The sequence below is a fragment of the Thalassophryne amazonica genome, chromosome 5 (genome assembly GCF_902500255.1).
Source record: "Thalassophryne amazonica chromosome 5, fThaAma1.1, whole genome shotgun sequence".
Taxonomy (NCBI): Eukaryota; Metazoa; Chordata; class Actinopteri; order Batrachoidiformes; family Batrachoididae; genus Thalassophryne; species Thalassophryne amazonica.
In genome coordinates, this window is record NC_047107.1 from 77,803,964 (window position 1) to 77,830,883 (window position 26,920).

General features: G+C 41.1%; 1 pseudogene; it reads left to right on the top strand.

Moving 5' to 3' along the window:
• The window catches only part of LOC117509968, a 101,360-nt pseudogene that overhangs the window by 57,242 nt on the left and 17,198 nt on the right, over window positions 1-26,920 (top strand).

Genomic DNA, 26,920 nt, shown 5'->3' on the forward strand with positions numbered 1-26,920 from the left:
CTCAGAGAGAGTGTACCTCTGCCAGGCGTGCTCTCTGAGTTGTCTTCTCTTCTCAGTAACGGGTAGGGGCATGATTATGTGGGACAACCGACAGAGAAGGGTGGTTGGAATTAAGCTATTTTTTTTTTCTAATGCCGTCACATCTTTGCTACATCATAAGAGCAAGACTGTTGGGAAACAAGATCATCAAAAAGGAAAAAAGTGGTAGTTATGGATCACCATCAAATTTGCCTCAATGCTTCCTTGGCCCAATAATTATTTCTCTGTTTTTATTTTTATTTTATTTTATTTTACATTTGTTGAACAGGGACAAATGCATTAAACATTATTTCATATAAAATATAAAACAGATGTCATGCATGCAGGTTTGCAACCCCTGACCCTGGGGAAGCTTTTGCTATTTAAACAAAAGGATGCAGTGTAACATCCATTTACCATTTGTAAGATGTCTGGTCTACAACACAGACAGACAGAATAACATATCTGCTCCTCTTCTGTTGGCAGAAATATATTAAAAGCATGAGTCCATTTTAAATTTGTTACTAATTCTGTTTCTTTTCAATAATCTGTCAAATAGAGTATGGTCTCTAATATTTCTCCATCCAGTTAAACCGCCTGATGATTGGCCACACCAATGAGGGCATGCATGCAGGATGGTTCCTGGATAGCGTTCAAATTATGGTTCCAGTTCATGGAAAACAGTACATGTTTCCCAGTCACCGCTGGCTGTGCAAGGATGAAGCTGATGGAAAGACAGAGGTGGAGATTTACCCCAGTGAGATTCTGGACATGGAGCAATGTAGGAAACATTCACACTCACACCATCAGAGGAATGTGCACAATCACATCAGCAGATTGACATACCACATGGTGAAGTTCTTCTTGTTGAATTTGTCTCTGTCTTAAGAAAAATTCAGATGACTGTATCTTAAAATCTGTCACAATTAATGAAAATTTGAAGCATGAGCTTGATGTCAAAATCTACATTACTCACATTTCTTATGCAGTATTGCCACATGTTGCTTTTTTAAAATGTAGATGACTTATTTTCTAATATTGTTTTATTTCTTATGTGTGTGTCTTTATATAGTATGTGTATGTATGTATGTATGTATGTATGTGTATGCTTGAATACACTGTAATAATCAGTTGGTTTACTGGGGGGGACAGCAGCTGTAGTTCCCAGAATAATTATTTAAACAACATGGTAAAAATGTGTGAATAAATTAGAAAATACTGTAAATGTTACAGTATAACACTGTCCTAATTTGCAAAGCCTTGAACTGGAGATATTATGTTCAGGAGGCAAGCACACTAACTGTTTGCACCACCTTTTTTATATATAGTATGAGTTAAGCCCCCGTCACACATAGCATGAATGTGCAGGAACCAGGCCGAAACAGCAAATATTACCATCATCAGACACAGTCAGGAGGAAAAGAGGCATGGTCAGCAGTGACAGAACACATCCAGATTATCTCGTACACACCTGCACGGTGGCATCCAAAGCGCATGTAGACAAGACACTGAAGACTGCCTGATGTCCAAAAGTCTGGATGGCAAACACAGGACGGAGTGGGATGCAGGGCTCTGTTCCTCCCGCACATGTGTGCGTGACTGCACAGTGCGCGTGTGCACTCACCCCGCACACACACATGGGGCTGAAATTATCACTCAGCTGTGTGTGTGTGTGTGTGTGTGTGTGTGTGTGTGTGTGTGTGTGTGTGTGTGTGTGTGTGTGTGTGTGTGTGTGTGTGTGTGTGTGTGTGTGTGTGTGTGTGTGTGTGTGTGTGTGTGTGTGTGTGTGTTCATAAAGGCTGCATGAACCAAGTGCCCCTGGACACCTTTGCTGAAAGTTTGCTGGCAGTGGGCCAAATAGTCACACATGCATCAGACGCAGCCTTTCCAGCGAACTTTAATTTCTTTTTTCTTTTTTGCTCACTTCAGGAGCACAACGCAACTCTGTGCACCATGATGTCGATTGGATTATCACATGGGATTTAATTGTTGCAGCCAGGATGAGGCTTTTCATCACAGGCTGTGGTTTGGTTCCTGCGTGCTCTGCGCTGTGAAAGGATCATGGTTCCGTGCTGGGGGTGAGTTTCATGTTTAATAACGTTGTCACGGCTTGGGATACAGTTCCACATCACACCTCCTACAGAGTTTAGATGTTGATCAGGTAATAATATGTATATTACAGCAGTAAGATCCATTCAGCGCTGTGCCTGATGTGCGCTATGACACATTACTGCGCATGAGACCATGGAGAGGCGCAGCGGCACATGGTACTTTCGGTTTGATTGTGTGCTGTTCATATTCTCTGTAAATGATGAATGTGTGCCACATAAATGTTATTACATATCAACATTTCCTTTGCCTTCCCTGGCCGGAGTCCAGCAGAGGTGGACATCTCACAACATGCCGGCAGGCTTTGCTGTGACCGATCGATCTCAGAGCTCAATCAACCGCGATCAGACTGCTTCAGATGCTGTTTTGATGCCACCAGAATATGTAGACTGCGATCAGATGATGCAAAAACTGTATATATAGACCACTGTCAGATGTTCGTTCCATCTCAATGGCGGTAAGAATGTTTTGAACATGTGCAACACACTCTGTACGGCCAAGTGAATGGGACCAAATATGTTCACAGACAACCGTCCATTGGTCTTCAGATCAGAAGTCAGTATTTCCCGATTGTGGCCGGATGTGTCATTCTGATGCAATTCGGCGTCAGTCGGCTTATGTGTGATGGGGTATTAGTCTGAAAATGTAATGAGCTGCAGAACCCATTTTATTTTTTTGATATATAGCCTACTCAAGTCTAAACAGACATGATTTGGTTCTTCAGTACTCCTCATATTAACATACTTTGTACAAATACAGTAAAAATATGTTAATAAGGCAATATGATATACAATTCATTATATTTTCAAAGTTGTTTTCATTGTGCGACAGCACAGTGGCGTAAACAGCAAGAGTGCTTGTCTCCCAAGAAAAAATATCCCAGGTTCAAGGCTGTCCGAGGCCCATCCTTGTTATAGAGTTGGAGCTGTGTTAGAAAAAACATGTGGATCCAATGTTAAACCTCCTCTGGTGGCCCTCAGCAAAATGGGAGCAGCACAACAAAATCTCACTGAATGAGAAAATATTTAGTTTAAAAACAGCATGAAAAATTTAATTTAGAAAGAAAAATGCTGTTGGATTTGCTGGTTTACAATGTACATTCTTTTGGTAAATCACAACTTTGTACTTTAAAATCTATAGGTTCTCTCAAGGTATTCATCTAGTGTTACTGTATTTTTTACTTTTTTACTTTATTTTTATTTATTAATGTTTTTACCATAAAAGGGTTTTTTGTGTTACTTTTGTTGTTTTTGTTTTGTTTTTACAGTACAATCCTAAATAACACCTTGTTTGTTTACGTATGTACATCCCTTTTTTCAGTGATCAACTATGAGATAAAGGTTGTGACAGGAGATGTGATGTTTGCTGGCACCAATGCCAGAGTGTTCATCCAGATCTACGGGGAAAAGGGGAAGACAGAGGTTACCATCCTTGAAAGCAGATCCAACAATTATGAACGCAACACCACAGAAATTTTCAAGGTTTCCAAACTTGAATTTCTTGGTTTTGGTGCTCTAACATAGACCCAGCAGTCAACAATAAATTACAAATGGGGAAAAAATTAACATATTCATGTTAATGTTTGAGCAGAACTGTTACAAGAAAACAGAAAAACAGGTGTTTTATTTAACTTCTTTTACCATTTTCCAGATAGTGGCCAAAGATGTCGGGAAGATTTTCAAGATTCGCATTGGTCATGATGGGTCAGGGATTGGAGCTGGGTGGTTCCTGGAGACTGTGGATGTTAAGCATCTAATCATGGCTGTGGTTCCCAAGGAGAAGAAAAAGGAAGACAAGAAAAAGAAGAAGAAAAAGAAGAAAGATGAGGATGAGGAAGATGAGGAAGGAGAAGAGATGCAGGAAGTGGTGGTGAATTACCATTTCCCCTGTTCACGCTGGCTGGCTGGAAACGAGGAGGATGGAGAACTGGTGGTGGAGCTGCTGCCTGAGGACACAGGGGACCTAGAAGGTATGAAACTGTGGTAACCACAGTCGGTAGATGGCTATTATCAAGGGGTGGGGACGGACCAATTATGGGATTAAACAAGAAAATAGCATTCATGAAAAGAAAACACTCCTTTCAATCAATACTGTAAATGAACCGGAAAGGTTGGATTAATCTGATTGTGTGGCAAGGTGTCCTTCAAAAGACATTAAACCTTAACATGCTTGTGTCCAGTTTCTTTTAAAAAACAATGAAGTCTGTGTTGAACCTACCCCGGGTGTTGTTTGAATATATTAAGGCCCTTCACACATAGTATGAATAAGTACAAAGCGCAAACCACATGCACTCACGTGTTACTGTCTTTAAGGTGTAAGGTGCCTTTTAATATTTTGCTTTATAAATACCATAAATTTCCAGACCACCGCCCAGGCCATAGTTTGACCCGGGCAGTCTTTTCAGAATTTGGATCACTGTGTCTCTTTCTTTGTACCTGTCAAACAAAAACACAAAACCTTTACTTCTTATGAAAGATAATCTGTAGTCTATTGTCTGAATAATATCAAGAATTTTAATTTTAAAGATTTGTTTGTTTGTTTGTTTGTTTGTTTGTTTGTTTGTTTGTTTGTTTGTTTGTTTGTTTTGCCTTGAGTTGTTAGTAACTTGATGACTGACATATTATTTAGGAGACATGTTTTCATTTGACACTGTTCATTGGCCAACATATAAGATGGATTAAAGATGTGTGTAGAATTCATTCTTTCTTTTTTGTCTGACAGTGAATACCTATGAAGTGAGTGTCTTCACTGGTAACATGCTTGGTGCGGGGACAGATGCCAACGTCTTTGTTAATATTTATGGAGAAAATGGAGACACCGGGGAGCACTACCTCAAGAATTCTAACAACCTCAATAAATTTGAGAAGGGACAGGTATGACAGCTTAACACAGAGTTGCACTGTTTTATATAATGAGAGACATAAAAAGAAAGAATATGATGGGGAAAACAATGAGGATTACTGGGACTCAGAATTGTGTTAGATGACAATATGAAAAAACATGATTATTCTATATTCACAGTATGACATTTTAAGAAATATTCTTCCATCATCACCTTGGTCTGTTTTTGCTTGGGTGTGATTCCTCAAAAAGTTAGAAAATGTTTATTATTATTATTATTATTATTAAATTTGTTGGAAATATTAGTTGTCATAAATAAAAGGAAAACATGATTGCAGTTTTGCAATGGTCAGAATGAAAGCTCTTGGGACTCTGGTGAGGGCGGTCACATCTCCTCCTTGCTCCTCTCTCTTCCTCTATCGCTGTTCCAACCTTCAAAGTCCCTACTTCACCGGACTGTGAATTATTGAAACTATATTGGATTAACCATGGAATTGATCAGCTTGTCTCTGAACACTATTGACACCAATTTTTTCAACAAGGAAATCAGGGCTGGGGGACCCTGCTTGTCCAGATGGAACCTACCCCGCGGGCTATGTTCTTGACACCTGAGAGAAATGGCGTGTTGCGTGCTTGGTACCACTCTCTGTGGAGGATGTCGAAGATTTATTTATGTTTGGTTTTATCGTGGGAGGGCTGGCACCTATTGGCTTATGTGCTGCCCTGACCTACCGGAGAACTGGCAAGACAGCTGCTACCAGAACCACGACGCTTCACCTGTCCATCATGATTAATGAGTTGAGCAAGGCGATACATTCTCAGACCGCGTTAACCCTTGAACTCAGACGTAAGTTGGATAGCATCTTGGAGCAAATGTACGCTTTGCAAAGGAAGATGTCGGAGACCAGGGAATACTCATAAATTGGGTTTGGTTGGTTAGAGGAGCTGCAAATGTGTTTCTCTACTCAACTCTAAGCATGGCAGGCTTATCAGCCTCCGAAGGTCAAAACACCCAGCTGTTTTCCTCCAGAAGAATTTCTACGGCCTTGGTGAGTCATTTGGCTGCCATCTTTCTTCTGCCCTCCCCGACAGTCAGTCTGATGTTGTCAGTTCTAATAATAGGATTAATAGCAACTTTAACTTTTGACCCCTGTACAAACTGAAATTGACATTTGTCACCATTCTTGCTGCTTTTACCTCATAACTCCATAGCATTCAGTCACAGATTGTCCAAACTATACCTTTTTGGAGTCTTTATGATCAGGAAAATAATGTGGTGTAGTTTTCTATATGATTGGAGCATCTTTTAATTTTGACCCCTGTGTAATTCAGTTGACCCCTACCTGCCTGCCAATTGAAAATTCAAGTGGCCAATCAGTTTTTTCAAAAGAGTTCACATCTGTGGATTATTTGTGTCAAATTTGATGCTTGTATCACCATTTGTCGGATTCCACTCTAAATATTATCTTATCTGCTGCACTAGATATGAGATGTAAGATGCTGCTCCTCAGTGTTTCTCAGTTGCCCTCAAAAGTATTGGAACACTTGGTATTTCATACATTTTAATTTGTTTAAGATTCTTAAAAAGGCAGAAGGGTCTGGGGGTGGAGCTGAAAGGTTTTTGCCATGCCAGTGCTACCCTGAAGCATTTACTCAAAATTAAGTTTGAAGGACCTAAATGACATGGTGAGATGCTGACGAGCTTTGCTCGCTCATGTCCGCGACACATGTATATTACTTTCTGACTGTAAAATTGAAATAACCGTCTTGGAAGTGTACCCTGTTGGAAATTACCAGCAGTTAGTGAGACACTGAAGCACTTAAACGCAAAATGAGCCCTACATTGAGGTGTGGATGGTAGGATTACACATTTTCAAGTATGTGATCCAGTTGTTAGTGAGAGGAGCTATGAGCCCTTTGTGTCACTCAGCCTGTCCTACTTTTACTTATTGTTTAATTCAGCCTGTGAATAATTCATCTTCATGTTGCACCTGGCTCTGTTGAAACAAATCCCATTGTTCATAAACAATTATTTTTTCCCCTCCTGTCAACTCATTTGATAAAATAGAGCAGATGTTTGCTTCCAAAACAACTATATATTTAGAAAATGTCCACAAGAAATTGAGAAAATTCAAACTAAATGATCTGCTGAATGAATGAATGAATACTGTTTCTAGACTTGAATGATCATAGTAATTTCTGGAAACAAAATGGGTTATGTTTAGCAGAACCATGTCTTATACTTAAATATTTTCCAGGAGGACAATTTCACTGTCACAGCTGTTGATCTTGGACATCTAAAGAAACTACGTATTCGTCATGACAATACACACTCCAGCTCATCATGGTACCTTGATCGAGTGGAGATAGTGGACACAAAGAAGATATAACGTAGGTGATATTTACATATACAGAGAATCCAGTTTCCTCAACTTTGAAATGCATTTGGAGAGAACAATGAACCCATAGTTCAAAATGAGGAGAGATTGACATAACTGATAGTAAAGCTGTATGTTGTCTTTGAACTGGAGTGCTGATCAGAAGTGCTTTTCTATGGTCTAGATACTACTTCCCATGCAACCGTTGGCTGGCAGTGGATGAGGATGATGGACAAATAGCAAGAGAGCTGGTGCCTGTGGACGAAGCCTTCATGAGGAAGGATGAGGATGAGGATGGAACCAGTGGAACTTTGGGCCTTGAACAAAAATGTAAGAGTTTCACATTTTTCTCACCGAAGGCTTAAGAGTTGTGTCAGGTCTAGAATTTTGCATAGTAGGTACCGCATCTTGCCACATCCACCACATGACAGAACTGTCGTAGATCCTGATTGGCAACCACTTAGGTAGACTACCAGCCATTCCCTCAGACACAGCTGTCTGTCTGTTGTAGCCAGCTGACACGTGAGCATCCGCTTGGCCATTTCCAATTGCAATATCCTCAGTACGGCGTCTTCCTAAACAACTGCCCATTTCATGCAAAATCATACCACTTGTATCCAAGGATTCTCTGGAGCGATCTATTGTCAAAACATCTAGTAATCACCTAAGGTCACTGGATAGTATCCAACTCTCCCAACTTATAAGATATGAAGAACCTGGAGGTAAAATACTTGGCCCTCACTCTCCTGCAGTCATATCTGCATAACCAAACATCTCTTCCCTGTCCTATCTCATGGCTCCATATGTTCTTCCCAGACATGTCTCGACCTCATAGGCTGAGGTTCCAGTGGCATGAATGTAACTCCCAAGATAAGTGAATCTCTTAAATTCAGCACTTGACCACGCACTGATATACACTTGTGAGGGCTGAGTCCAGCAAGTCTTTGAAAGCCTGAGAAGTCCCTGCCTTCTCAGTCTTTACTCAGCTTCTTCTTAGGACTGCAATAAGGGCATCAGTCAGTTCTACAAAGATCATTATTTCACCTGCAAAGTAAATGTTTATGAACTTTACCTGAACAACAAAGGTTCTCAAGGTGCTGGACTCCACAACATAACATAATACCCAATCCACACAAGCATTGAAGACAGCAGGAGCCAGAAGATATCTCTAATGAAAACCCAAATTTATGGGGAAGACAGAGATTCTGGGCCCTACCTTGACAGTCTATGGTGTGCACTCTAAAGCATATAAAAGTGAATTTGAATTTGGGGTGTGTCTTACTGCACATGAAAATAAACCAGATGTCATCTGTCATCCCATTTAAAAGGTGGGGTGTGCCTGGAACCAGGCAAACTGTTATTTCTACACTGGACTCATGTTTACTCAATAGTTAACAGCTCTGTGTCCAACATGACACAACATGTAGTGGAGAGCAGCCACCAAAGCTCCCTGAGGTGAAACAATGACCAGTTCACTGGCGGTGTTCTCCAGTGGTTTCTTCTTTTCCAGGGATAAGGATGGGAACAGCTACTGTAAATTCATATCCTAACATGTGCCACACACAATAAATCTTCATTTTACACCAGTGGCAGTGCCAATACTGCCACTAATTTAAAAAAAAAAGGAGCTACCTACAGGCTAGAAGACCAGCTGAATTCCTAGATGAAGTATTGAAGTTTAATATCATGGCCAGAATGAATGAAAGTCTTACAGAGACAGAGAAAATGCATTGTTATTCAAGTATTTTTCTTGAAACATGCAGGTACATGAAAAATGATCTATTCATGTGAAGAAAAAGAGGTTTAAAGGACTGTTTTGTTTTGTTTTCTCTCATGCAGCCATGTCCACTACATATACACTCAAAATAAAAACGGGTGAAAAGAAATATGCTGGAACTGATGCCAATGTCTTTGCTGTCCTATTTGGTGAAAATGATCATACAGGTAAGACACCCAAAGCCCCTTGTATTTGTTGAGGCAGTGTATTGTTGTACACATTGATTGGCTCAAAATACCAGCTTTGTTGAGATGTTATGTCACTGACAGGGATCATCAACCTAAAGGCCTGTAAGAACTACAAGAACAAGTTTGAGCAGGGAATGATTAATGAGTTCACTGTGGAAGCAGTGGACCTCGGAGATCTGGAGAAACTTCGAATTGGACACAACAACTCTGGTGAGAGGAAATGCGAAACTGTTTTCAGAAGTAGTCAGATGCATTAAACTAAATTATCACTGTTTCTTGATCACAGGAGGTTCACCTGGTTGGTTCTTGGACTGGGTAGAGGTAGATGCTCCTTCTCAGGGTCAGAGGTTACGCTTTCCATGTGGTCGTTGGCTTGACAGAACTGAGGATGATGGTGCAATAGTGAGGGATCTCTATCCTGCTGAGTTACAGACTGAATTCTACACGCCATGTGAGTGAGCAAAGTAACGTTCTTTTGGACTATAAGTAACTGATTTTTTACTAGATTTTTATAGGCCCTACAATTTATATTCTGAAATAAATTTTATGTTATAAAATAGAGATGTAACTGTACACAAAAATTGAGGTTTGGTACATTTTCAGTACAGTGTTCCAGGTTGTTACAAAATATTTTTTTCTTGGATTCTTATGAAATAAAATTTTCAAAAATAAATATTTGTCACACTCTAGTGTGATTTATATATGTTTTTGCTCCTCTTCGTAGTGCATTATTTGATGCAACTTATTCTTCAGTGCGACTTATAGCGCTGAAAGCACAGTACTTATAATTGATGAAAGAAACAACTTTCGATTTGAGAAATATGTTGTAAACCATTTTGTGAAACATTTAGTTTATTATTGAATTCACCATTTAGTTGCATATTTAACTACACGCATAGCTAAAAATTTAACTAAATATGTCAACAAATGCTAAATGCTTAACTGCATAGTAAATATTTCAGGAGGTGTTGAACACTTAGTCATTGCCTTTGGTCAATGGATGCCAACCAGTACCAGGAGACATCAGTCTTCACTTTAGGTCCTCGAATGGTAACCATTGACGTAAGGTTACAACTGGATGCATTTCGCGCTAGGTCTCTCCAGAAGATCCTAGGGCATCCTTGGGAATGAATTTTTGTCAAATGAATGGTTTGTAGGGAGGCTGAGAAGAGATACACTATTTGCATTTGCATCTTCACTTTCATGGATTTTCAGTTACTGATGAAAAGTCACATTTACAAGTATGTGCTCATGAAGGCTTCATATCTGAGTACCAGCAAACCAGAATTTAATTCATGCACTGCTAAAAAGGGGTGTCTAAAAACAAGACAAAAACACTAAATATGAGGGAGAAGGTACTCAAAACAAGAGAAATTATCTGTCCATGCAGCAAGATAATTTCACTTGACAATATTTTTTTATTTAAGATTATAGTGTAAAGTTGAACACTTAAAATAAGAAATTAACTCTTAAAACAAGATAAATTACCTAACACGTCTAAATCTAAGGCTTTTTTTCTTGGTAAAAACCAAATCATTTACAGTGCGTTTCATTGCTATTGTATCAAAGTCATGATGTCATCTTAGTCAGATCCAAAAACAACTGATTTTTCACAGTTGCTGCAGCCATATCCATGGTGTCTTGACATCTTAATGGGGAGGGTCACCACTCCTGTTCTCACTGAACACCTTTCCAACTGCCCCTGCTGCAACCACTCCAGGTTAAATAATAAATGTGTTCAGCCAGTTAAGAATGAGGAAACACCAGACTTGACAAATCTATTGTGGTGACATCCAGGAGCATATTTGCGACCCCTGTCATAAAGACACAACAGGAAAAGCAGAAAGGAGGATAAATGGAGACTTTTAGTATGTCGTAAATGATGACTAAAGAACTGCACCAAATATACTGCGTTTTACTTTTTTTTTTTTTGCTGGCCTTGGCAAAATTTAAATAAATTAAAGTTTTAATGTTGCTTATAATGCCTTTGAAAAATGGGAGTTTGAGCATTTTAACCTCATAATGGTAACACACAAAGGGGTCACAGAGATGTAGTGCCATGTATCTTCAGGGAATTATATCAAACTCCAAGGCCTCTGGTAGAGGACCCAAGCTTGAAGAATACACACATACATACCATGAACAACATGATATAGGGGCAGAGGGGCAGATTTTATTATCTTTGTTATTATATATACTCAACAAAAATATAAACGCAACACTTTTGGTTTTGCTCCCATTTTGTATGAGATGAACTCAAAGATCTAAAACTTTTTCCACATACACAATATCACCATTTCCCTCAAATATTTTTCACAAACCAGTCTAAATCTGTGTTAGTGAGCACTTCTCCTTTGCTGAGATAATCCATCCCACCTCACAGGTGTGCCATATCAAGATGCTGATTAGACACCATGATTAGTGCACAGGTGTGCCTTAGACTGCCCACAATAAAAGGCCACTCTAAAAGATGCAGTTTTGTTTTATTGGGGGGGGGGATACCAGTCAGTATCTGGTGTGACCACCATTTGCCTCATGCAGTGCAACACATCTCCTTCGCATAGAGTTGATCAGGTTGTCAATTGTGGCCTGTGGAATGTTGGTCCACTCCTCTTCAATGGCTGTGCGAAGTTGCAACAACGAACTGGAGTCAGGTCGAGACCCCGATGAGGATGACGAGCATGCAGATGAGCTTCCCTGAGACGGTTTCTGACAGTTTGTGCAGAAATTCTTTGGTTATGCAAACCGATTGTTTCAGCAGCTGTCCAAGTGGCTGGTCTCCGACGATCTTGGAAGTGAACATGCTGGATGTGGAGGTCCTGGGCTGGTGTGGTTACACGTGGTCTGCGGTTGTGAGGCTGGTTGGATGTACTGCCAAATTCTCTGAAACGCCTTTGGAGACGGCTTATGGTAGAGAAATGAACATTCAATACATGAGCAACAGCTCTGGTTGACATTCCTGCTGTCAGCATGCCAATTGCACGCTCCATCAAATCTTGCGACATCTGTGGCATTGTGCTGTGTGATAAAACTGCACCTTTCAGAGTGGCCTTTTATTGTGGGCAGTCTAAGGCACACCTGTGCACTAATCATGGTTTCTAATCAGCATCTTGATATGGCACACCTGTGAGGTGGGATGGATTATCTCAGCAAAGGAGAAGTGCTCACTATCACAGATTTAGACTGGTTTGTGAAAAATATTTGAGGGAAATGGTGATATTGTGTATGTGGAAAAAGTTTTAGATCTTTGAGTTCATCTCATACAAAATGGGAGCAAAACCAAAAGTGTTGCGTTTATATTTTTGTTAGGGGTAGACTGATTATCGGTTGTGCAGTTATCAGCCAATTACTGGATGGCCCGATTATCAGTCTATCCATAATATACGTATATACATTTATATATAGTAAGTACGTTCCTTTGGCTTCTCCTTTTTTTTCACTCAGGGTCACAGCAGTAGATGTGAGATTGATGTGCATGTTGATTTGGCACAAGTTTCACACTGGATGCCCTTCCTGACACAACGCCACATTATATGGAGTTAAGTTGGCTGACTAAATGATATATAGCATGATATATGATCATTTTTTCTTTTTAGATTGTAACACAGTTTAATATTTTTCATGTAAATATTGATCTGTAGCATTGTTTTTGAGAGTATATCGCTCTGAAATGTGGTTTGTTGAAATTGTTGATGAGGGGAAAGTTTATGTCTTACAAAAAAAGCAATATGCTTATGAAGTGCCTAAATGCTTTAAATCTTCTCTAATTTTTGTCAAACTGTCACCTTGATTATTTCTATTATCTTTTCAGTTGTACCATATGAGATAAAGATATACACCAGTGATGTGTTTGCCGCTGGAACGGATGCTGACGTGTTCATTGTTTTGTACGGCCCGAAGGGTGTCTGCACTCAGCAGAAACACCTGTGTGTCAACAAGAGAGAGAGACGGATGTACTTTGAGAGGGGAGCTGAAGATATGTTTATTGTGGAGGTGAATATGTGAATTCTGGACATTTTTAGAACAATGTACAATTACATTACACACTCTACAGTGCATCCAGAAAGTATTCACAGTGCTTCACTTTATCCATATTTTATGTTACAGCCTTATTCCAGAATGGAGTAAATTCGTTTTCTTTTTTTTCCTCAAAATTCTACATGCAATACCCCATAATGACAATGTGAAATAAAAGTTGTTTTTTTTGTTTTGTTTTGTTTTTTTTTTGTTTTAGATTTTTGCAATTTTATTAAAAATACAAATTCACATGTACATCAGTATTCACAGCCTTCCCATGAAGCTCAAAATTGAGCTCAGGTGCATCTTGTTCCACTGATCATCCTTGAGATGTTTCTAAAACTTAACTGGAGTCCACCTGTGGTACATTCAGTTGATTGCACATGATTTGGAAAGACACACCTGTCTGCATATAAGGTCCCACAGTTGACAATTCATGTCAGAACATAAACCAAGTATGAAGTCAAAGAATTGTCTATAGACCCCCGAGACAAGACTGTCTGGAGGCACAAATTTGGAGAAGGGTACAGAAACATTTCTGCTGCTTTGAAGGTCCTAATGGGCACAGTGGGCCTCCATCATCTGTAGATGGAGGAAGTTCGGATCCACCAGGACTCTTTCTAGAGCTGGCCACCAATCTCAACTGAGGGATTAAGGGAGGAAGGGCCTTTGTCAGGGAGGTGACCAAGAACCCAATGGTCACTCTGTCAGAGCTCCAGCATTCCTCTGTGGAACAAGGAGAACCTTCCAGAAGGACAACCATCTCTGCAGTAATCCACCAATCAGGCCTGTATGATAGACTGGCCAGATAGAAGCCACTCCTTAGTTGCCATTGGCAGCCCACCTGGAGTTTCCCAAAAGGCACCTGAAGGACTCTCAGACCATGAGAAACAAAATTCTCTGGTCTGATGAGACAAAGATTGAACTCTGTGGTGTGAATGCAAGGCGTGATTTTTGGATGAAACCGTGAACCATCCTTACAGTGAAGCATGGTGGCAGCATCATGCTGTGGGGATGTTGTTCAGTAGCAGGAACTGGGAAACTAGTCACAATTAAGGGAAAGGTGAATGCACCAATGTACAGAGAAATCCTGGATGAAAACCTGCTCCAGAGCACTCTTGACCTCAGACTGGGGCAACGGTTCATCTTTCAGCAGGACAATGACCCTAAGCACACAGCAAAGATTTCAAAGGAGTGGCTTCAGGACAACTCTGTGAATGTTCTTGATTGGCCCAGCCAGAGCCCAGACTTGAATCCAATTGAACATCTCTGGAGAGATCTGAAGATGTCTGTGCACTGATCCTACTGTAAGATGAACCTTCGCTCCAGTCTGAGGTCAAGAATGATGTCTTTGTACATTGCTGCATTTATCTTTCTCTCAATCCTGACTAGTCTCCCAGTTCCTGCCGCTGGTGAATAAAACTGAATTTACCCCAGGTTCACTCCAATTAAGTTGTAGAAACATCTCAAGGGTGATCAGTGGAAGCAGGATGCACCTGAGCTCAATTCTGACAAAACAAACTGGTACGAGAGGCCATTGGGGACATAATTCATTGTTAGTGTGCACATCTGAAACCAAACTGATTGAAACCTCACACAAACCTCAAACTTTACATACATCATACAAGTGAAGGTGAGGCCACGTCACCAAAGAAGCAAAAAATGTGAAGGGAAACAAAATTACAACTGGTGATAACATAATGCTATCTGGAACCTGACCACTAGATGACAGTAAATCCTCTAACACTGTAGCTTTAAAGCTGGTACTTCAGTGGAACAGGAAGGTGTTTTCACCCTCTTTGGAAACTATTTCACGACTTTTCATGAGAGCTTTTCTGCTGTGTACCTGAGCATGTCAGTTTTTACTTGTTTGAGGTTTTCAGTATGCAGGTGCATTTAAAAAAAAACTGAATATTGTTGAAAATGTTCAATATCTTTTTCAGTTATTTCAGAAAGTGGAAATGTGCCTACAGCACTAAAAATGGAAGGAGAAAAAACACATCTAAAAAATTACACTATTTTGTATTTATATTCTTTCCCTTCTCCTAATTCTAGTGTAAGTGTGCACCCTCCCCAAATATTAACCATGACCCCCCCGACCCCCCCTTCAACCCACATTTTGTGACCCCATCACAAAATGAATTTGTGCCCCCGTTACAAAAAATGCCCCATTTTTGTACCCCCGTCAAGAACCCATAGATTAGTGTACATTTTGTAACCCAGTCCCACAACATGCCGTGAGACTGGGTTGACACTGGCAAAGTGAGGAACGTTGTGGTGATTTTTGACCCCACGTTGTCCTTTGACCTCCACATTAGAGATATTACGAGGACTGCTTTCTTCCACCTGCAAAACATAGTGAAGATTCATCCCGTCCTGTCTATGGCTGATGCTGAGAGCCTGATCCATGCATTTGTTTCCTTTAGATTGGACGACTGCAATGCTCTGTTTTCTAGTTTCCCGCAGTCCAGCATTAGGGGTCTCCAATTGGTTCAAAATGTGGCTGCCAGACTCTTGACAGGACGTAGAAAGTTTGCCCACATTACACCCATTTTGGCGTCTCATCACTGATTTCCTGTCCCTGTGAGGTCGGATTTTAACCCCTTAATGCCCGAATTTATATAGCTGTATATAAAAAAATGTTTTGTGTGTGTTTTTGCCTTTAAGTAGATGGTAAATAATGTTGAGATTATTCATTTCACTTTTGCACAAAAACTAGATAGTAATATTGGGTATTCTGGTAATGACTTTATGTTATAATGTTAAAATAATAATGATGGTATGTTGCAAATTTGCGACAACGGGCATACAGGTCAATTTGGTAAGTTGCATATTTGAGTCAGAGATTGTAGCATATATGCGACGATGGGAGTTAAGGGGTTAAGGTTCATAAAATTATTTGTGTACTGGCACCTCCCTATTTAGCTGACCTAATCAAACCCTATGTACCGGCCCAGGATCTGTGTTCTCAGGGTGCAGGACTACTTTGTGTCCCTGTGGTGAATAAAAAGTTTGCAGGCCACAGAGCTTTCTCTTATCGTGCACCTGTTTTGTGGAATGATCTCCCTGCATCAATAAAACAGTCAGATTCTGTGGAGACTTTCAAGTCTAGACTTTCGACGCATCTGTTCTCCCTCTCGTATGGCTAGCATACTGGCATAGTATAGTACTATGCTTCCTATCCTTTTAAAGTCATTTTATTAGCAACGGAACAGCTCTCTGCTTCATCATTTCTAAATTTTGGGCCTGTAAGTGAAACTTAGGGCTAGCGGCCGGTGATCACCTGAGTAATTTCTGCTTTTCTGTTGATTTAGTGCTGATTAGTTATAACGTAGGTGTAATTTTTTCCAGCCAACTCATTCTGTTCTTTTTCTCTCTGTCCGAGGTACAAACGACGGACGGATCCGAACTGAAAGGCCCGGACGGACTGTGAGGTGGAAGGCCTGAGGCGGATGCTGCATGCTGCAGTCTGCATTTGAAAGTGGGCCTGTCCTGCCTGTGGTGCTGATTCCTGTGTGGACTTCTCACCTTCTTTATATTATTATGTTGTTTGATTTTCTATTTTCTGTTTCTTCAACTTTGTAAAACTTTGTGAAAACCTTGTAATTGTTAGAATGGTCTAAGCAGTGGGTCACTCCTTTGAGTCTGGTCTGCTTGAGGTTTCATCTCCAATATCATCAGAGGGAGTTTTTCCTATCAATTTTGCCTGTGTGCTTGCTCTAGGTGTTGTTAAGGTTAAATCTTTCTTGTGTGAAGCGCCTTGAGGCAGCTTTGTTGTGATTTGGTGCTATATAAATGAAAAAAATTGAAATTGAAATAATACAGAAATTTCAAACTTCTGAAAAGACTTAAGCACATTCATGTACTCTATACTTGGTTGGGGCGCCTTTTGCATGAATTACGGAATCAGTGCAGTATGGTATGGAGGCTGTCAGCCTGTGGCACTGCTGAGGTGTTATGGATGCCCAGGTTGCTTTGATAGCATCCATCATCTGTATTGTTAGATCTGATGTCTCTTATCTTCTTCTTGACAGTACCCCATAAATTCTCTAAATATTGAACTTTTTTATATTATTCAAATTTTTTGAGTTGCAACTGTAGTATGTGGATGAGTTTGGTTTTACGTGTGTATATTTACATGCAAATCGTGGATAATGTCCCTGGTGACCCATCACAAGCTGAAGTTTCCACCTTGAGCAAATCCATTAATTCTGTACATTTAAATTTGAGCTTGCAAACAGGTGCTTTGCTTTTGTGCAATGACTCAAAATGTATTCTGTAGCACTATGTAAAACTTTATTTTACATTTTAATTTAATAATGTTTTTCTTGTATCTTGATGTTTTTATTTAAATTTTGTTTTCAGTAATTGGACTTTACATTGTGTTTTTATGCCATAACACCACTGTATTGTTTTATTATCTCTTTGCCTGAATGGTGATCATTCGAGGTAATAAATTTGTATTTACATTGATCTCTAAATAATTAATTTCATTAATAACAATAAAATAAACAAATTACACTTTCTAAATGGTTTAACACCAAGAGTGTTTGGTAATATGACATATGCAGAGTTAGGGAAAATTGAGTTTCAGTGTTTTTTACCAAAATTTTAAGAATGGGTCAAGTAGACTATAAATCATGTCTTTCCTCAGTTGGAAGATGTTGGTGATGTTATAGAGAAAATCAGAATAGGACATGACAACAGGGGCATCAATCCAGGATGGCATCTTGACAGAGTGGAGATCAGACGACAGCTCAGGAAAGGAAAGGTACTAAAAATCTTTTAAACTTTACGTGTGGGGGGGGGGGCACAAAGCAGCCTGACCCACATTTGGGATGTATTGCTGTTTAATGGCAGGGTTCAGAAACAACCATTTTTCCATGTGAGTGCTGGCTGGCCAAATCTGAAGGTGATGGGGAGACGGTGAGGGAACTGGTTCCCTCTGACATCATCACAGAGAAACTCCTCAGGGACGGAAAGCTGAAACAGACTGAAACAGAAGTGGAAGACGCCTTGGAAAGTATGTTACTATTTTGCCAATGGAGAGGATAGCAGTATTATTTTGTCATGTCCAGAATGCATAGTTACGCTCATTTGAGATGGCTGTCATATTGAGTTCACCTGTCAATCTGACCTATGCTGACATACAGTACTATGCAAAATAAATCTTAGGTATCTTTTTTTTTTTTTCTTTCATTTATAAAGTCAACATTTAGTATGTGAAAGATTAAGGCTACTTAATCATGTTGAGTTCATTAATTATTTATGAAACATTATAATGTTTATTTTTGCGGAATTACAGTACATATATAAAATCCTATAAACCTACAAAGTAATCAGGGTTTTATGAACCTAAAAAGGCCTGTATTGTATTTTTTCACCTGGATGTCTAACCTTCATCGACGTAAAGATGTCTGTTGCTTTCTTTAATAAATTACTTTATTTAATAGAATTCTCTATGACTTTGAAGAAAGAACATTTGTAATAATTTTATTTGGTCAGCATGGTGGCGTAGTTGTTTGCAGAGCTACCTCACAGGGAGAAGGTCCCAGGTTTACTTCTGACCTGGACCTGTTATGTGTCGGACGCAGCCCGGAGAACCGACCAGCGTTTGAAGGACCCAGTATAAAATAAGCAGAGCACGGTACAAAGGATAACAGAGTTTAATGAACATAACAGTGCTGTGAAAAAATATAAAAGTGCGCGGTCTGGCGTGGTGGTTTTGCGGTGCGCTCCCAGCAGCGCCAACGGTCTGGAGCCAGAACCAATTCGGACCCAAGGACCCCGCCAACACCCCCCTGGTGGCCGCGACAAACCGAGTCTGTGAAAGAAGGAATCATTATGTGAGTCCACACTCAACACACAGAGAGAACGCTCAAAGGTGCACAAACAGCAAACACTTCCTGGCTTAATTACTAATCAGCTTCCCACCCTGCAGGCATGGAACATCCAGTTCACAAAACTCCACAGCAGTGGAAGCTGATTACACGACCAACATACAGCTCAATATAATAAGGTGTGAGGGACACCACATTTACTGACTGTATAAATGTTAGTCACAAAATCTAACGTACCTCAGGAAGTGTGCTGACGAGCGTGAGACCTCACCCCCTCCTCTTTCACAGACCATGCATCAAACCTGGACGTTCTCTGCATCCACTGATGATGAGATGGCTCCCGAGACGACGATCTCACCCGTCTGGTCACAAGGTCGAGTCTCTGGCAAATACACACTGTGTACTCCAGTCTTAAATGCCACCATGTTCCAATCCATTGTAGATGCACCACAGCTGTGAGTCCTGACGAGCCGCAGGTGATCAGCCTCAGGTGATCAGGGTGAGGTCCTGATAAACTCAGCTACACAGCCACTCAGTCCCAAATGCAAGCCACCTGGAAGGAAAAACAAAAGACAGGACAGAAAACAGAAACAAAAGGCAGCCAGGCCCCCCCAGCCACACAACAGCACCCCACCCTCACGGGAAGCCTCCTGGCAACCACACAAACCCGGCCCAGGAGAAACACCCCCCTCCAGGGGCCATGGCTGGAAACCGTATCTGCATTCGTCTTCCAACAGAATGGTTGATGTCTTCTCCTCTGGCTGCATCTTTGCCTTTGTTTCTGTCAGTCACTTAGCACAGGTGTGGCCAGGAGTTCTTAAACCTGTGCGGTCAGCCTTTGTCCAACCATGTTCACAGTCTGATTAGTCATAAAACAAAAAAAGACAAACACAAACAACCAAACCACTCCCCCCTCCCCAGGGGACCGTCCCATCAAACCCCGGGAAGAGGAGAAAAGAAAAACAACCCAAACGTAAGCTTACAAATAAAATGCTAACACCCCCCCCCCCCCCCCAACAACATGTAGGGACCAACACCCCCCAGAGGACATCCCGCCAGCTCCAGGAGTAATAACCACAGCCGAGGTCCCTCTGGGATCCAACGTCACCCACGGGGACTCCCAGCGCCTCCCAGAGGACCATTCCATCAACCCCAGGAGACGCCTCCCCTCATGACCAATGGACCCAGCCCCTGCCGTCTATGGCTAGATGGACCCACAGCCCTTTCCCCCCAGAGGACACCACAGTCAAACCCTGAGGGCGGAAACTGGGGGGAAAAACAAAAGGAGAAAAAAAAAACATACAAACAAAACAACCCCAACCCCACCCCCTTGGCGCAGTGGAAACTGGAAGCACATCCAGTGTCACCAACCGTGACTATACCCCAGAAGCCAACCGGGAGGAGTGGAACAGCGGTTATGGCAGACGGCACAAAACGGCGCCACTCCTCCGACTTCTAAACCAGCCACCAGCTGCGGGTACATCCCACTGCCCCAAACCTCAGCCACGCCGATGGCAGACGGCTCAAAGGCGCGCTGAAGCCGGAGGTGGAACAGGGAATCAACAAACAAACAAAAAACAACACCCCGAACCCCCCCCCCCCCCCCAGGTGCAGAGGTTATCTGGGAAACGCCCAGCATAACCAAACTGCACCACTCCAGCAACGCCGACACTACGGCTCACACGGCTGGAGTCAGAGGAGAAGAGAGGGCATAACAAAAAACAAACAAAAAAAAGAAAAAAGAAAAAACAACCCAATTACCACCCCATCAACCCCCAGGGGACCATCCCATCAAACCCTGGGGAGTTCTCTGCATCCACTGATGATGAGATGGCTCCCGAGACGACGATCTCACCTGTCTGGTCACAAGGTCGAGTCTCTGGCAAATACACACTGTGTACTCCAGTCTTAAATGCCACCATGTTCCAATCCATTGTAGATGCACCACAGCTGTGAGTCCTGACGAGCCGCAGGTGATCAGCCTCAGGTGATCAGGGTGAGGTCCTGATAAACTCAGCTACACAGCCACTCAGTCCCAAATGCAAGCCACCTGGAAGGAAAAACAAAAGACAGGACAGAAAACAGAAACAAAAGGCAGCCAGGCCCCCCCAGCCACACAACATGGACCCCTCTGTGTGGAGTTTACATCTTCTCCCCGTGTTCACGTGGGTTCCCTCCAGGTGCTTTATCTTCCTACCACTTTGAAAGACATGCAGGTTAAGTGAATTGGTGGCTGTAAAATGACCATGGGTCTCTCTGTATATGGCCGTGTGACAGACAGGCGTCCTGTCCAGGTTGGACACCACCACTCGCCCATAGACAGAAAGAGAAATACAATGATAGATACATTGGAGTCAATTTAAACAGCACTCTAATTTGAAATATCTTTCAAACTGTGAAAACATAAGTTTCAAAAGCTAATTTTTTTCATAAATTAGTTGATATATATGTATTTTGTATAGTTTTTTTGTATTTAAAAGTCAGATTATGTACATACTGCAGGAGTCTTTTTGACTATCATCACATAAATGTCATACAACCTGAACACAAAAACGTTTGCATCAATAAGTTGTTTTATTTTCTTCCTTCACAGCTCATACTTACAAAGTGTCCGTGCGGACAGGCGAAATGTACGGAGCAGGAACTGATGCCAACGTCTATCTAACCATCTACGGAGACCTGGGAGACACGGGGGAGCGAAAACTTGCGAAGTCTGAGACCAACAAGAACAAATTTGAAAAGGGACAAGTATGTGAGGAAATGTGTGAAAAGTGTCACAGTGCCGTTGGTGTCTAAAGGTGTTTAATAGGTGAAAACATGCTGTAATGTCTTTGCCTTCAGGTGGATAAGTTCACTATTGAGGCTGTGGACTTGGGCCAAGTGTATAAGATACACATTCGCCATGACAACTCCATGACAGGGGCTGACTGGTTCCTGGACCAGGTTGAGGTGCATGATGTGGAAACGGAAGAGGTTTATATGTTCCTGTGTGAACGCTGGCTGTCAAAGAAAAAAGAGGACAAACGCATAGAAAGGACTTTTTTTGTCAAGGTTCGTTCAGCTTCTTTCCAAGAATACTATCATGTAAATGTAATGTTACCAACTCATATCCAAACATGGACATTTGTAACACTTCAGCTAATCAGCTAACAGTGCATTATTGAAGCTAACTTTCACCTACCGTTTGGAACCATTGGCGGACCAATTAGTGTCCGCTAAATTTTGTTCCGCTATTGATTTTGAAATAAGGCTGAAACATAGCAAAATGTGGAAAAATGCAGCACTGTGAATATTTTTTGTATGCACTGTGCCCACCACTGCTGGCATCTCACTCGCTCTCTATTTTCTGTCAATATTGCACTCAACAAAAATACAGCCCCTGGCAAAAATGATGGAATCACTGGCCTCAGAGGATGTTCATTCAGTTGTTTAATTTTGTAGAAAAAAAGCTCACAGACATCACAGACATGACAAGATCACAGACATGACACAAAACTAAAGTCATTTCAAATGGCAACTTTCTGGCTTTAAGAAACACTATAAGAAATCAAGAAAAAAAGATTGTGGCAGTCAGTAACGGTTACTTTTTTAGACCAAGCAGAGGAAAAAAATATGGAATCACTCAATTCTGAGGAAAAAATTATGGAATCACCCTGTAAATTTTCAGCCCCCAAACTAACACCTGCATCATATCAGATCTACTCGTTGACACTGACCCTATGCCATGACATTGACCCTATGTGTCTTTTTACAAGGAATGTTTTCGCAGTTTTTGCTCTATGGCAAGATGCATTATCATCTTGAAACATCCCCAAACATCCTTTCAATTGATGGGATAAGAAAAGTGTCCAAAATATCAATGTAAACTTGTGCATTTATTGATGATGTAATGACAGCCATCTCCCCAGTGCCTTTACCTGACATGCAGCCCCATATCATCAATGACTGTGGAAATTTACATGTTCTCTTCAGGCAGTCATCATTATAAATCTCATTGGAACGGCACCAAACAAAAGTTCCAGCATCATCACCTTGCCCAATGCAGATTTGAGATTCATCACTGAATATGACTTTCATCCAGTCATCCACAGTCCACAATTGCTTTTCCTTAGCCCATTGTAACCTTGTTTTTTTCTGTTTAGGTGTTAATGATGGCTTTCGTTTAGCTTTTCTGTATATAAATCCCATTTCCTTTAGGCGGTTTCTTACAGTTCGGTCACAGACGTTGACTCCAGTTTCTTCCCATTCGTTCCTCATTTGTTTTGTTGTGCATTTTTCGATTTTTGAGACATATTGTTTTAAGTTTTCTGTCTTGACGCTTTGATGTCTTCCTTGGTCTACCAGTATGTTTGCCTTTAACAACCTTCCCATGTTGTTTGTATTTGGTCCAGAGTTTAGACACAGCTGACTGTGAATAACCAACATTTTTTGCAACATTGCATGATGATTTACTCTCTTTTAAGAGTTTGATAATCCTCTCCTTTGTTTCAATTGACATCTCTCGTGTTGGAGCCATGATTCATGTCAGTCCACTTGGTGCAACAGCTCTCCAAGGTGTGTTCACTCCTTTTTAGATGCAGACTAACGAGCAGATCTGATATGATGCAGGTGTTAGTTTTGGGGATGAAAATTTACAGGGTGATTCCATAATTTTTTCCTCAGAATTGAATGATTCCATATTTTTTTTCCTCTGCTTGGTCTAAAAAAGTAACCGTTACTGACTGCCGCAATCTTTTTTTCTTGATTTCTTATAGTGTTTCTTAAAGCCAGAAAGTTGGCATTTGAAATGACTTTAGTTTTGTGTCATGTCTGTGATCTGCTTTTTTTCTACAAAATTAAACAACTGAATGAACATCCTCCGAGGCCGGTGATTCCATACTTTTTGCCAGGGGTTGTATAAACACAACACTTTTGGTTTTGCTCCCATTTTGTATGAGATGAACTCAAAGATCTAAAACTTTTCCACATACACAATATCACCATTTCCCTCAAATATTGTTCACAAACCAGTCTAAATCTGTGATAGTGAGCACTTCTCCTTTGCTGAGATAATCCATCCCACCTCACAGGTGTGCCATATCAAGATGCTGATTAGACACCATGATTAGTGCATAGGTGTGCCTTAGACTGCCCACAATAAAAGGCCACTCTGAAAGGTGCAGTTTTATCACACAGCACAATGCCACAGATGTCACAAGATTTGAGGGAGCATGCAATTGGCATGATGACAGCAGGAATGTCAACCAGAGCTGTTGCTTGTGTATTGAATGTTCATTTCTCTACCATAAGCCGTCTCCAAAGGCGTTTCAGAGAATTTGGCAGTACATCCAACCAGCCTCACAACCGCAGACCACGTGTAACCACACCAGCCCAGGACCTCCACATCCAGCATGTTCACCTCCAAGATCGTCTGAGACCAGCCACTCGGACAGTTGCTGAAACAATCGGTTTGCATAACCAAAGAATTTCTGCACAAACTGTCAGAAACCATCTCAGGGAAGCTCATCTGCATGCTCGTCGTCCTCATCGGGGTCTCGACCTGACTCCAGTTCGTTGTCGTAACCGACTTGTGGGCAAATGCTCACATTCACTGGCGTTTGGCACGTTGGAGAGGTGTTCTCGTCACGGATGAATCCCGGTTCACACTGTTCAGGGCAGATGGCAGACAGCGTGTGTGGCATCGCGTGGGTGAGCGGTTTTCTGATGTCAATGTTGTGGATCGAGTGGCCCATGGTGGCGGTGGGGTTATGGTATGGGCAGGCGTCTGTTATGGACGAAGAACACAGGTGCATTTTATTGATGGCATTTTGAATGCACAGAGATACCGTGACGAGATAAAGATACACACCAGTGATGTGTTTGCCGCTGGATTGGATGCTGACGTGTTCATTGTTTTGTACGGCCCGAAGGGTGTCTGCACTCAGCAGAAACACCTGTGTGTCAACAAGAGAGAGAGACGGATGTACTTTGAGAGGGGAGCTGAAGATATGTTTATTGTGGAGGTGAATATGTGAGTTCTGGACATTTTTAGAACAATGTACAATTACATTACACACTCTACAGTGCATCCAGAAAGTATTCACAGTGCTTCACTTTATCCATATTTTATGTTACAGCCTTATTCCAGAATGGAGTAAATTCTTTTTTTTTTTTCCTAAAAATTCTACATGCAATACCCCATAATGACAATGTGAAATAAAAGTTGTTCTTTTTTTTTGTTTTAAGATTTTTGCAATTTTATTAAAAATACAAATTCACATGTACATCAGTATTCACAGCCTTTCCCATGAAGCTCAAAATTGAGCTCAGGTGCATCTTGTTTCCACTGATCATCCTTGAGATGTTTCTAAAACTTAACTGGAGTCCACCTGTGGTACATTCAGTTGATTGCACATGATTTGGAAAGACACACCTGTCTGCATATAAGGTCCCACAGTTGACAATACATGTCAGAGCATAAACCAAGTATGAAGTCAAAGAATTGTCTATAGACCCCCGAGACAAGACTGTCTGGAGGCACAAATTTGGAGAAGGGTACAGAAACATTTCTGCTGCTTTGAAGGTCCTAATGGGCACAGTGGGCCTCCATCATCTGTAGATGGAGGAAGTTCGGATCCACCAGGACTCTTTCTAGAGCTGGCCACCAATCTCAACTGAGGGATTAAGGGAGGAAGGGCCTTTGTCAGGGAGGTGACCAAGAACCCAATGGTCACTCTGTCAGAGCTCCAGCATTCCTCTGTGGAACAAGGAGAACCTTCCAGAAGGACAACCATCTCTGCAGTAATCCACCAATCAGGCCTGTATCATAGACTGGCCAGATAGAAGCCACTCCTTAGTTGGCATTGGCAGCCCACCTGGAGTTTTCCAAAAGGCACCTTAAGGACTCTCAGACCATGAGAAACAAAATTCTCTGGTCTGATGAGACAAAGATTGAACTCTTTGGTGTGAATGCAAGGCGTGATTTTTGGATGAAACCGTGAACCATCCTTACAGTGAAGCATGGTGGCAGCATCAATTCTGAGCTTCATGCCAAAGGCTGTGAATGCTTATGTACATGTGATTTCTTAGTTTTTTAATAAATTTGCAAAACAAAAAAAAAAAAAAAAACACCTTTTTCACATTGTCATTATGGGGTATTGTGTGTAGAATTCTGTGAAAAAAAAATTATTTCATCCATTTTGATATAAGGCTGTAACATAAAATGTGGAAAAAGTGAAGTGCTATGAATGCACGGTATATTCAAGACAATACTGTACATCGTCTTTCAAAATGATTCAATCATAATTTTGAACTATCAAACACACCCTGGTGGAGGTGATTAAGATGTTAATGACAATTTTGTGTGTTAGAAAAAGGGTAGACAAAACAAACTGGTGCGAGAGGCCATTGGGGACATAATTCATTGTTAGTGTGCACATCTGAAACCAAACTGATTGAAAACCTCACACAAAACCTCAACTTTACATACATCATACAAGTGAAGGTGAGGCCACGTCACCAAAGAAGCAAAAAATGTGAAGGGAAACAAAATTACAACTGGTGATAACATAATGCTATCTGGAACCTGACCACTAGATGACAGTAAATCCTCTAACACTGTAGCTTTAAAGCTGGTACTTCAGTGGAACAGGAAGGTGTTTTCACCCTCTTTGGAAACTATTTCACGACTTTTCATGAGAGCTTTTCTGCTGTGTACCTGAGCATGTCAGTTTTTACTTGTTTGAGGTTTTCAGTATCTTCAGCTTCTTTCCA